Source organism: Prosopis cineraria, unplaced genomic scaffold (assembly GCF_029017545.1).
Source record: "Prosopis cineraria cultivar Desert tree isolate PC_DT_omini unplaced genomic scaffold, ASM2901754v1 PC7, whole genome shotgun sequence".
NCBI lineage: Eukaryota > Viridiplantae > Streptophyta > Magnoliopsida > Fabales > Fabaceae > Prosopis > Prosopis cineraria.
Window position 1 is genome coordinate 34,046,664 of NW_026555338.1, and position 12,396 is coordinate 34,059,059.

The 12,396-nt window shown below is 29.5% G+C and overlaps 1 pseudogene; it reads right to left on the reverse strand.

Moving 5' to 3' along the window:
* Positions 1 to 959: 959 nt before the first annotated feature.
* On the reverse strand, positions 960 to 2,556 carry LOC129315032 (chalcone synthase-like; annotated as a pseudogene).
* Positions 2,557 to 12,396: the final 9,840 nt, after the last annotated feature.

Here is a 12,396-nt window from a genome sequence, read left to right on the forward strand (position 1 = left end):
GATTTTTTTTAAAAAAATATACTTACATAATAAGTTTTAATTTGATATTTCTTCAAGATTCATTCTAAATATATCAAAATATTATTTTATAATGTTTGTATAAAATATATAAATTGATCAGTTAAGTAAATCATATCTGATATAGTTTATATTCATAAAATTTTCTCATTTTCTCCTTTTTTTTAATTTTTTTAACAGTAATATGGGTTAAACAGGCCAACTCTAACCCATCAGAGTTAACCTAGATGGTTCACAAGTTATATAGCCCGAGCAAAAAAAATCTGTTTTTAGTTGGATCAATTTTTTTCAACCCAACCTGACCTTTATGATCAATTATTCGAGCCAATTCACATAACTCAACTCATATTCCCAGCTCTAGTGACAACTAATTCTCTGATTGCCAGAGCTTTGGCTAGCGGCTAGTTGTTAGACCTTTGGTCGATAACTGGTCATCGGATATCTAGCAGCTGGCGCTGGTAGGATTTTTTTTTTTAAGATGTGAAATATGATTATTTCACTTTATGTAAAAAGAAAAAAAGGAACTAAAATTTTAAGAAGAATTAACCCATTTTATGATTTTTTTAGAAAATAATAATAAAATCTCCCAAATTATATAAACGATGACAATCTAATTTCTTAAAATGTCATTATTTTGTTAAAATTTTTAGGACTTCTATGTTAATAAATTTCAAAGTGAAAAGGTCATTTTACCTTTAAGTAACAAGTCTCAATCACAACTTTCATTTAAAAATAACAAGTTTTATTTTGTAAATAATAAGAATTGAATAAGAAATTACAACTTATCAAGTGTAATTTCTGTTATTGAAAAAAAGCTCCGTTTAAAACTTTTGTTTAAAAAATAATAATTTTGTTCTATAAATCACAAGAATTAAACAAAAAATTATAACTTGTTAAGTGTAAATTTTGTTATTAAAAAAAAGGCTCTTAAAATAATAAAATTCAATCACAAATTTTATTTAAAGAATAATAACTTTGATTCAAAAAATTACAAGAATTAAACAAAAAATTACAACTTGTCAATAAAAATAAAATAATTTTTTTATTTAAAATTTATTAACACAAAAGTTGTTAAAAATTTTAATAAAATTATAATATTTTAAAAAATTATATTGTCATTTATACAATTTTGGAGTATTTTTATTGTCATTTTCTCTTTCTCTCTCTCTCTTTAAAAAAAACGTGATATGATAATGTCCTCACATGCCATCGTCCCATTGCCCCTTAAGCATCATTTTCCACTGAACTCCATAACAGCATGACTAATGCACACTCTTAACTCTTAATTTCCACACTGTGCAACACTAGCGTCTCCACCGTCACACCCGGCCCAAATAATCCGAACAACACTCCCCATTCTAGTCCTTCTCCGGTGGTACCTTTTCCTTCCCTCAACGACTTCTTCCTCAACTCATCCAGCACGAACAAAACGGACGTGCTCCACATGTTCCCATACTCGGCCAGAATGTGCCTTGTCGCTTGCATCTTCTCCTTCTTAAGCCCTAACTTCGCCTCCATCTTATCCAGAATGGCCCGTCCACCCGGGTGCGCAATCCAGAAAATAGAGTTCCAATCGTTGATGCCGATCGGTGTGAACGCTTCTACCAAGCTCTTCTCGACGTTCTCCGAGATGATCCCCGGCAACGTTTTTAGCAATTGGACCACGAGACCCGCCTCCCGCAAGTGTCCTTCAATGGCTCCGTCTGAGTCTGGTAGGAGTCTTTGTGCCGCGGAAACCAGTTGGAAAATTGGGCGCTCCACGGAGGTTTCTGGGTCGGCACCGACGATGAGCGCGGCCGCACCGTCACCGAACAAGGCCTGGCCTAACAGGTGGCCGAGGCGGGCGTCGGAGGGGCCGCAGAAACAAACAGCAGTGATCTCGGAGCAAACAACGAGAACACGTGCACCCTTGTTGTTCTCGGCCAAGTCCTTGGCGACACGAAGGACGGTGCCGCCCGCATAGCAGCCTTGATGGTACATCATGAGACGCCTGACGGAGGGTCGGAGGCGAGAAGCTTGGTGAGCTGGTAATCGGCACCGGGCATGTCGACGCTGCAGGAGGTATAGAAGATGAGGTGGGTGATCTTTGACTTGAGTTGTCCCCACTCTTCGATAGCCTCAACGGCGGCTTCCTTTCCTAGCTTAGGCACCTCCGCACCGTTATATCTTGACGTATATCAAGCGATGGAGCAACGGCAGCGCACATGTTGGGATTCTCCTTCAGAAACTCCTCGGTCACGTGAAAGTAACGCTTCTTGATCATAGATTTTTCACCTGAAAAAAATCACACGGTGGATCATCTTAATGAGTGAAGTATGTGAAATGTAATAAAAGAAGCAAGAGGCACGTATACATGCTCCTGGATTTGTGTTTAAGATGGCTCATATGCTCACAGTTGGTGATGCGGAAGTAGTAATCGGGGCAATCGGCTTGGTTGATGCAGTTAGGAGGCGTGGCGGTGCCAATGGCCAAGATGGTGGCGGTGCCGTGGGAGCGCTGGGAATTGCGGATCTCGTCGACGGTGACCATGTTTTATAACCGAAGGAGTCAAGTGTACATGAAGAAGAGGCCTTGGCAGTTGTTATTTATAAGTGTAGGGGAGAGTCAGAGATGAGATACAAGGCATCTGCAATATGCAAGTGGAGCAATGAGGTGGGCGAGGATGAGCTACGCTGGCCCTCGCAATTTAACAAGAAAAATAAAAATGTACGTTTAGCCCTTAATTTTGAGGTGGGTTTTATTGGGTCCTTTAACATCATTGAGAAATTCATATCAGCTCTAACTTTTAAGATGATGATGTCAAAATTTTCCTGCATTTCAAAATTTTTCTTCATATATATATATATATATATATTGTTAATTTTTTAAATATGATATTAAATTACCAAAAAAATTAAGTTTGTAACTTTTCAAAAATTAAATATATAAATTGGCCAAAAAAACTCAAAGACACAGTTTATGGACCCAGTAAAAAAAATAATTTTTAATAATTTAAAATAGTAAAACAAACCTAAATAAATATAAAAATTAGAAGTGTTAAGAGTCAGACTCAACTATAATCTACATATATATATATATATATATATAATTTAGGATCTTTCATCTACAATGAATGAATAGTAACTCGTGTAAATTTTATTGAGCAGCCCGCCATCCAACCTTTTCTTTCTTTATTTTTTTGTTAACTTTTTTAGGTGGGTCTGAATTTTTCTTCATATATATATATATATATTGTTAATTTTTTAAATATGATATTAACTTAGCAAAAAAACTTAGTTTGTAACTTTTTAAAAATTAAATATATAAATTGACTAAAAAATATTCAAAGACACAGTTTATGGATTCAATAAAGAGAAAAATAAAATAAAATAATTTTTAATAATTTAAAGTAGTTAAACCAACTTAAATAATTCTAAAAGTTAAAGATGTCAAGAGTCAGGCTCGATTATAATTTTTTATATGTTTATATATTTTAAAATTGATGTGAATTGAGGATCTAATGGAAATGGAGAGAATGTGAGATTTTAATAAAATTAATTTTCTTAAAAAATAGAGTAGTGTGGTTTAAAAAAGTAATGTAGGGACTTACCATTAAAAAAATGTGTGAGTGGGAGCCTATTGTAAAAATAATAGGTGTTTTATATATATAAAGAAATTACTAATGATGAAAAATTGGGTGTGGGACCTATAATTTAATTAATAAAATTACATTATATTACAAATGATATTTTAAAATATAAATAAAAATTTAAAAGAATATATCACGAATGGTATTTTAGTCTAACATATATGCGACTATCAATTAATGATTGGATGGGTAAAAAAAAAATTTAAAAGTAAAAGCATATTTGTATTTTATAATTCTTAATTATTGATTTTTACTAGGGATTCACATAGATTTAAAAAAATCTTTATAATTAAGATAAAATAAAGGAAAAAGTAATATATTTCATTTTAAGGAAACTAAAATTATTTTTAATATTTTGTTTATTTTTATTCTTAAAAATTAAAACGTTCCCATGCATCGCACAACGTATATTTACAAAGGGATGACATGGTTTAGATAAAAATAATTTAGTGCATATGTATATGGGGATGATATGGTATCCTTTTATTAAAATTTTAGTCTCACAATTGTTGATTGTAAGGATAATGTGTGAAACCAAAAAAAAATAAATTTACATGGGATAAGACATTTTAAAATAGAATAAGTTTTTATTTACATTCTTAACATGTAAAGATGAGTTTACCTTATAATTTTTCTTGTAATTTATATTTTTTATAATTTGCTGACCATATCAAAAATTTAAGTAGAAGAGTTTATTTTTCAAATTTATTATATATGTATATATATTAAAATTTAAAACGATGCAATCTAACATTTGTTATTAACAAGAATTAACTTTCATCATTATTTTATCACAAAAGGACCTTAAAAATTACAATGTAATATATTTTTATTGATTTCATTTTCTAATGTTATTAAAATCTTCCTCTTATTTTTTTTCATTATCTTCAAATTAGATAAAATATTAGACTCCCGTACATGGGGCTAATATCTAGTTAGAATTACTAAAGATAAACGAATGATTAAATAATATTGTCTCAAATATTTTTAATGAAAAAAAGGGTTAAAAGACATTTTCATCCCTTAAATATTTGCTCAAGAGAGCATCTAGTATTTTAAATTTTTATGTGGTGTAATTTCATCCTTCAATATTTTGAAAATAGTACACTAGACATCTTACCATTAAAAATGTTAACTTTAGCAGTTAGTTGCTAAAAAGTTAAAAAAATTTAAAAATTACATAAAATGACTCATAAAATTATAAATAAGTACTCTATAATAAAATTGATGATTAGATCTCTAAAATAATGGGTGGTCAAAATCATGTTTTGGCCTTATATGGTAGGAAATAATATTTGTATTATATTATTTATATGTAACTTAAGGAATTTAATTGATAGTAATTTTTTATAGGGTATTTATGTATAATTTTATGAGTCTTTTTTATTATTTTTGATATTATTTTTTATAATTTTTAAATTAATTAATAATTAAAATTAATTTTTTTAAATATATGATAAAGTATTTAATGTATTTTTTTAAATGTTAAAAAGTAAAATTATATCACATAAAAGTTTACGATGCTAAATACTCACCAGCGATTAGTTTTCAAGAAGCAGCCAGAACATAAAACTAAAAGCCGCTTCAATCCGAAACTTCTGAGAAAAAGGGTACAAAAAAGCTTGGAGCCCGATCGAAAGAAAGAATGCACAGAGATGATTCAAGGGGCATACGCGTCAAGATAATTTGAAGCACTTCGAAGACGTGTGGTGCTAATTCAAAGCAAAAAAAGTTGTTTTGCTAACGAAGACCAGATCGCTGTATAAAATTAGATAGAAAAACCGATATTCCGTCCGTTGAAAAATATAATATATTTTTAATTAAATTTTACTCATTAATAAAATAATTATTTATTTCTTAACAAATCTCATCTTTTATATTTATTTTTATTTAATATAGTATTTAAATTTAAAATAAATATAAAGTGATTTACTTAATAAAAAATTTTTTTAAAAAATAATTACACCTTAAAAAACTAAAAATGTCTTACATTTTTTTAACATTTAATCTCTTAAAAAATGTATTATATTTTTTAATGAAAAGAGTAGTTAAATCTCAAAAGGAAAAATTAATGATAATTATATCTTCAATAATTGTTTAAAAAAATAATTACAAATATCATTTTAAATAGTTCTAAATTTAAAAGATTCAACCGCGAATATAATATGTAAATTCTAAATATAACAATTAATTTATACTTCATATTTTTATTTATAATTATTTAAATTGATATTTACACTTTATTTTACAGAAAATTTTGTCAGAACCCAACTATCATTTACCTGTTTATGAGCGTACTCAACCATTATTGGCACAAAATTGGGAATATTTTAAGGACATAAGGGTAAAAAAATGGTCAAAAAAAATGTCTCAAAAGAATTAATCACAATCAGCATCTAAATAAAATGTAAACATTGAGAGTTTCATTTAAAATTAAAAAATTTTATTTGTAATTAAAATTTTAAATTTATAATTATTTAAATTGATACTTATAACTTATTTTTAAAAAAATTATTAGAAATGTAACTTTTTTTTTTTTTTAAGGCTTGAATGTCGTGTTCCTTGCCTTTAATTTGGACTCGCCCCGGCACCTTGACATTATTCACCGTTTTGTCAACAGAAAACTACTGTTCCCAGTTTAAATAGAAAAGACGCCAACAACTAATATGAGTGACCTAAAATTGAGTACTTGGTTTGATATTTTGATTGCACCTGGGATGTTTTCGCCTATTAATTATTGTAATTAGTCATAGATATGATTAGCATTTTTTTTTTTACATTAACACATACTTATCTGATTATCTCAAACTTCCATCATTGGTAGGTTATCCTCCAGGGTGGAATCAGTCCAAAATCTGTTGGGGGCCAATTTTAAAATTTAACATACTCATATGTATGTTAAAAAATTTTAAATAATTTTATAATTTATAAAATATCATTAAATGAAAAAATTGTTTTTAATTATATAAATATTTAAAAATTTATATTTTTTAATTATAAAATACTTCGATACAACTTGTTTAGGAGAGGATAGTTCCTTGAATGATGCTCGTATATTTTAAAGGATTAGTCTCATGGTTATCAAATGTAAAGATATCTTAAAAATTGAAACAAAAAAAAAAATTTATAGCATCTAATTAAAATTTATTTTAATGGAAAATAAAAAATAATTAAATTAAAAAAAATTAAAAAGCTCTCCTCAAACTTGAATGATGCTAGTTTTGTAATTAAATCTACAAATAATCACATCATTCATCAATATTATCCTCATTTAGATAACTTTCAACACTCTAACTCAAAACTCCTAACTCATCTAAGTCACAATCTCATTTTCAAAAATACTCATTAAGTTTACTAGTTTCCTCTAACTCACATTGTCATTAATGAACCATTAAACCACTATTAATGACTTCAAAACAACTCCACTCACCTTCATTAATGATAATTTTTTTGCATTAATGGCCTCTACTAATCAAATACTTACAAAATCATCAATACAAGGTTTAAATAACTTAAACAACTCTTATTAAATTTATTTAAGTTAATAGGTTCGGATTCATAGCCTTTATGGACCAGAAATTACTTTCCCAACCCAAACTCAAACTCACCTCTTCAAGAAAATGAAAGAGAAAAGGAGGAAAGGAATTTAGAAACCTTATCTTAAGTGTTTAATGACTTATAAATGCTCATAAACCTCCAATGTAGTAGAGAAGTAGTGTGCTCTTTGGTCTTCTCTTTGATTCTTTCTCATTTTCAACTTTTGATGCAATCTTATTTCTACAAAATTTTGACTATGCGTCACAACACATACACCATGCGCTGTGATGCATGGCATAGAGGGCTTCTCATTCATTGGTTGCCACCTGTATGCCATGGTGGTGTGCTATACGTAATAGCATGTGGCATAGAAACTCTTCCTTCAAATTTTGTTATATTTAAACATTTAAATGACCTGACTTCACTTCAGACTTGAATTTAAGGATGAAACCATAATAAAAAATACTAATTAGACCTCTCTGGCCACACACTACTTTAATTAACTTACTTGCCCTAATTAGGCTTGGTTAAGCATAGTTAAATTTCTAGTATATTACAGGTTTCACTCACATATTATATTTCATTAAAAAGTTAGACATTCATTTGTAAACTTGCTCCTTGCAAACTCAAAAACACATTTATCATGTCCGATTCCCTTTTCAAGTGCTAAAGCTCACACAACCCCTTAAATCATACTTAATAAACTAGGAGGAACCTCTATAACACATGTTGACACTTCAACAACTCATAAATTACAATTTCAATGCTCAACTCTTTAAGCACAAAAAATAGAAGGGGAGCAAATTTACCATGAAATTTCACAATATTTCTCTAGAATCATCCACATCATGAATGTCATACTTGCACTAGTATTTTAGCTCCTATTATAAATTGAGATTCAACATACAAAACAACTTAAGGCCTAAAATACCCAATTTTTTCCAAATCATCATGTAGTGTAAGTAAGCTAAAATAATATGATTTTTGTAGTTGGAAATTATATAATCAAAATACACATTACAAAACAATAGAGGCCTCTAAATTAGAAATCAATGTCCTAAGCCACCGGTGCTTTTCCCTTGTCTTGATTTTAGCCAGGACTTGTAAATATTAAAGAAAGGGATAAATACAACCACTTATTAACCAAATTTAATTTAGTCTATATATATACATGTCAATTGATTATAGTAATGCAAATAAAAAATCATAACATTCATAAATTTTTATATTTTTTTTCAAATTACTAGCTATAGCCACAAAACTTAAAAAAAAAATATGTGATTGGGCACCTGCATATGTCAAAATCATCAAAAGGGACATAAAAATATCAACCATATGCCCGTACAAGTAATATGCAAAATCACAACAATAACAACCATGTAGTTCTAAATGACTTACGAAACCATAAAAATAACAATCATATAACCTTTAGATGTTATGCATGATCAATGTCATCTTTACACTCTTTTGATACCTCTAACATAAAATTGACACCTGCAACATCAAATCGGTGACGATTTAGTATGATTTGTTTAGGTGATTGGACTACCTAAGTTTTTCTCTTATGAGGAGCTATTTAGCCCAGGCTACTACACTCACTTGTGAATCATGATTTTTCTCAATACTAATAACTATAGAGTGTCATACCTAGGGGTGTTCATGGGACGGGATGGGATCGGGACACCCCAGTCCAGTGTCCTGTCCCAAAAAAAAGATCGAGACTGAATTTTGGTCCCGTGTCTCGTCCCGTCTCGAAAGTCATCCCATCCTGTTAAGAGTCGGGACAGGATCGGGACAAGATCGGGACGTCCCGCCGTCCTGATAAATGAAATAATATCAAAAAAAGATTTGGATAATAACGTTCATTAAAATTTTAAATTATATAATTTATTAAGTTTAAAATCAAAATAACACAAGTACATAAATAACAATAATTTAAAATCAATCATTGAATTATATTAATCATAATTACATATTATAATAAAAAATACAAGTGATCTTTATGCTATAAGATTAGCAACAACAGACAAGTTAAACACAACATCGAATAATTGTTTTTCTACTTTAGTGAAGATGTACTAAGCTAATTACTCTTCTAAAAATAAGCAAGAAATATGTTATAAATAAAAGTTATTAAATAGATAGATATACGAATAAATTATATTAATATAATTAATATATTATAAAGAAAGATATCGTCATGTTTACTTCATGCCATTAAAATTATCAATATAAAAATACTTTAGTTTTAAATAAGAATTGTAAGTACTAAAATTATAATTGATATAATTATTATAAGTATAAATTATATTAATATAATTAATATATTTAAAATAAAAAATAATATATATAATATTCGGGATGGGACGGGACGTCCCGATGGTAATCCCGTGTCCCGTCCCATCCCAAACCGCTTTCCTATCTCGTCCATAAAGTCTCATCCTGATTATTTTCGGGCCAGGACAAGACCCGTCCCGATATGATTGGAATGATACCAGGCCAATCGGGACTGATCCAGACTGAACACCCTTAGTACGCATACCTCTAAGCTAACATTCTCATGAACTTGTAAAAACTAGTTAGATTTAAGTCTCTCAATGAATAAATAGGATAATCCCTCAAAGATTTTCAACAACTAGTGGATTTCTAACAACAACTCCTCTCCCTATAGCTTATAGGCGAACTCTTATCTTAAATGATCATGTATTGCAACTTATGCTTACACATAGCATGACTCTTTTTGTCCTATCATTAGTTTGTGGCTTTTCAAGCAAATAGACATAACGTGCCAATTTTCAACAATCATATTCATTTTCATGCACAAGCTCAATCATGCTCACCTAATGTCATTACACAATTTCATATTATCATGTTCTTACTCCTAATCACATCAAGCATATATACATATATATCATTTTCATCAATTCATGATCACTTTGCAAATCTTGACAAATTCCAACGATATACATCGAGCATAAGTTTGCAAGCATTACTTGGTTTTCAACCATTCATTTCAACATATATTAACTAATAAATAAATACACAAACTAAATTTTTTCTAGTTACCTCAAGCTTTTAAGAGATCAAATGTTTACTCTTTAATATTCCAAACCTCCAAAGCCTCATTTAGTACCAAGAGATGATTAATCTACAATTAATTATATCAGTTGTCATTAATATCCCTATTAGGATAATTTCTAATATTTACTCAACACTTCTATAACTATCCAAAATTTCAATCCCTCACATTTAAACTTACCTATAGAGTCTATTAGCTTCTTTTAATTCACATAGGTATCATTAAACCATTAAGCCACCATTAAAGGCTAGTCAATACCTTTAACAACCCCAATTAATGCTAATTTATGGGTATTGATTACCTTTCAACCATCATAGTCCATTTAATCATTAATATTGACATTAAATAAACTAAATAACTCCATTAACTCCATTTAGGTCATTAGGTTCAAACCCATAACTTCATAGGTTAGAAAAGCACCATCCCATTACAAACCTTAGCTCAAATCTTCAAAAAAATGAAGAAGGATGAAAGGAATGAACATAAGAAACTTGCCCTTAGTATGAAAGCTCTAAAATGTCCCTAATAGTCTAAAATTTTGAGCCCTAATAGAGCTTGATGTGTATTCCTCATTTTCTCCCTTTTTCTCCTTTTGATTTTTGAACTAATGGAGCCTCACTTATGTAAAAATTTGACAATGTGCCCCAATACATGGCACAAAGAAATTATCCCTTTGTGAGTTGTCACACATGTGCCACAATGGAGGTGGGATATATGATGACATGTGACACAAACCCATTTTTCTCTAATTTTTCTTCCCTTTTGGGGTTCAAATGACCTGACTTCATTTTAGACTCAAATCTAAAGTTAAAACCACAACTCAAAATATTGGTTAGACCTTGCTAGCCACACACTAAATTAATTTAGTAAATTATCCTAATTTAGCTTTGTTAATTAGGGTTAAATTTTTAGGATGTTATGCTTTTCATTCTAAATGTTAATCCTAAATACTCTAGTCTATTCAACACAACAACAAAATAATAAATTTTTAACTACATTCAAAAGTACTTAGCAACAATAGCACAAGCTCAGTCTACACACCAATAGGAAATATCAAGAGAGTAAGGGAATGCACACAACAATAATGGAAATATTCAAATTAAGTAAAAAATTAATAGGATGATTATTTAATTTGAAAAATCAAAACCCAAAACACCTAAAACCACCTAAAAAAATCAAGAACAACCATGGGTCAAACAAGAATCAAATTTGAAATTACCTTTTGCAATAAATAAATCTCTATAACTTATGAAGTCAAAAGAGAGATTGATGATAGAAAAATCAAAGAAGATGAGAGAACACCAAAAACTAGGAGGGGAGGGCATGAGAGGGATGACAAACCCACAAACAAGCCTTGCAATGAGAAAATAAGTACAATATAATAATCACAAACCCATCATTGATATAGTGTAAAAGCGTGGTTAGATCGCCAAAAACACATTTTCACAAGGGTCTAGAGAGTTTTTGAGAGGTTTAGGCATGTCTAAAGTGAGAACAATTCAATTTAGGAATATGATTTTAAAACATAATAGTTGACGGTTATTTAAAAAAAACTGTCATGTTATATTTGACATTGGTTTCGAAATAACCATCAAATATATACTTGATATGCTTGATGGGTTTTATAGAACTAGCATCAAATATATTTTTTTTAAAAAAATTCTTTTTAATGTTATTCACTTGACGCTTGTTAAAAGAAAATCGTTAAGCATATCTAGCTTATATTTGATGGTTCTCTTTAAACAAGCATAAAAAGTGCATCCACGCGTGTGATATTCGACTGTTATTTATAAATAATTATCAATTATATATTAAATTATTTGGAAATTTTTTTAAAAAAACTGTCAAGTATGATTCACGTATTTTTTTCGTTGCTTATTTCAATTAATCGTGTAGCATGAAGCTTCTTATTTAGATAATTTTGTGGCAGTAAATGTATGGATTATAAAAGAGAGAGAACGTACACAAAATAAGATTGAATTATATTAATATTTTTATAAAGTTCAGCTAATTTGACTTCAACTTGTTTTTTCTGTCAAACAATCGTCATTCAATACCTCTCTCAATTTTTCCGTGCAGGGCAACATATTGAACTTATGCATGACACACACACACACACACACACATTCGTTCA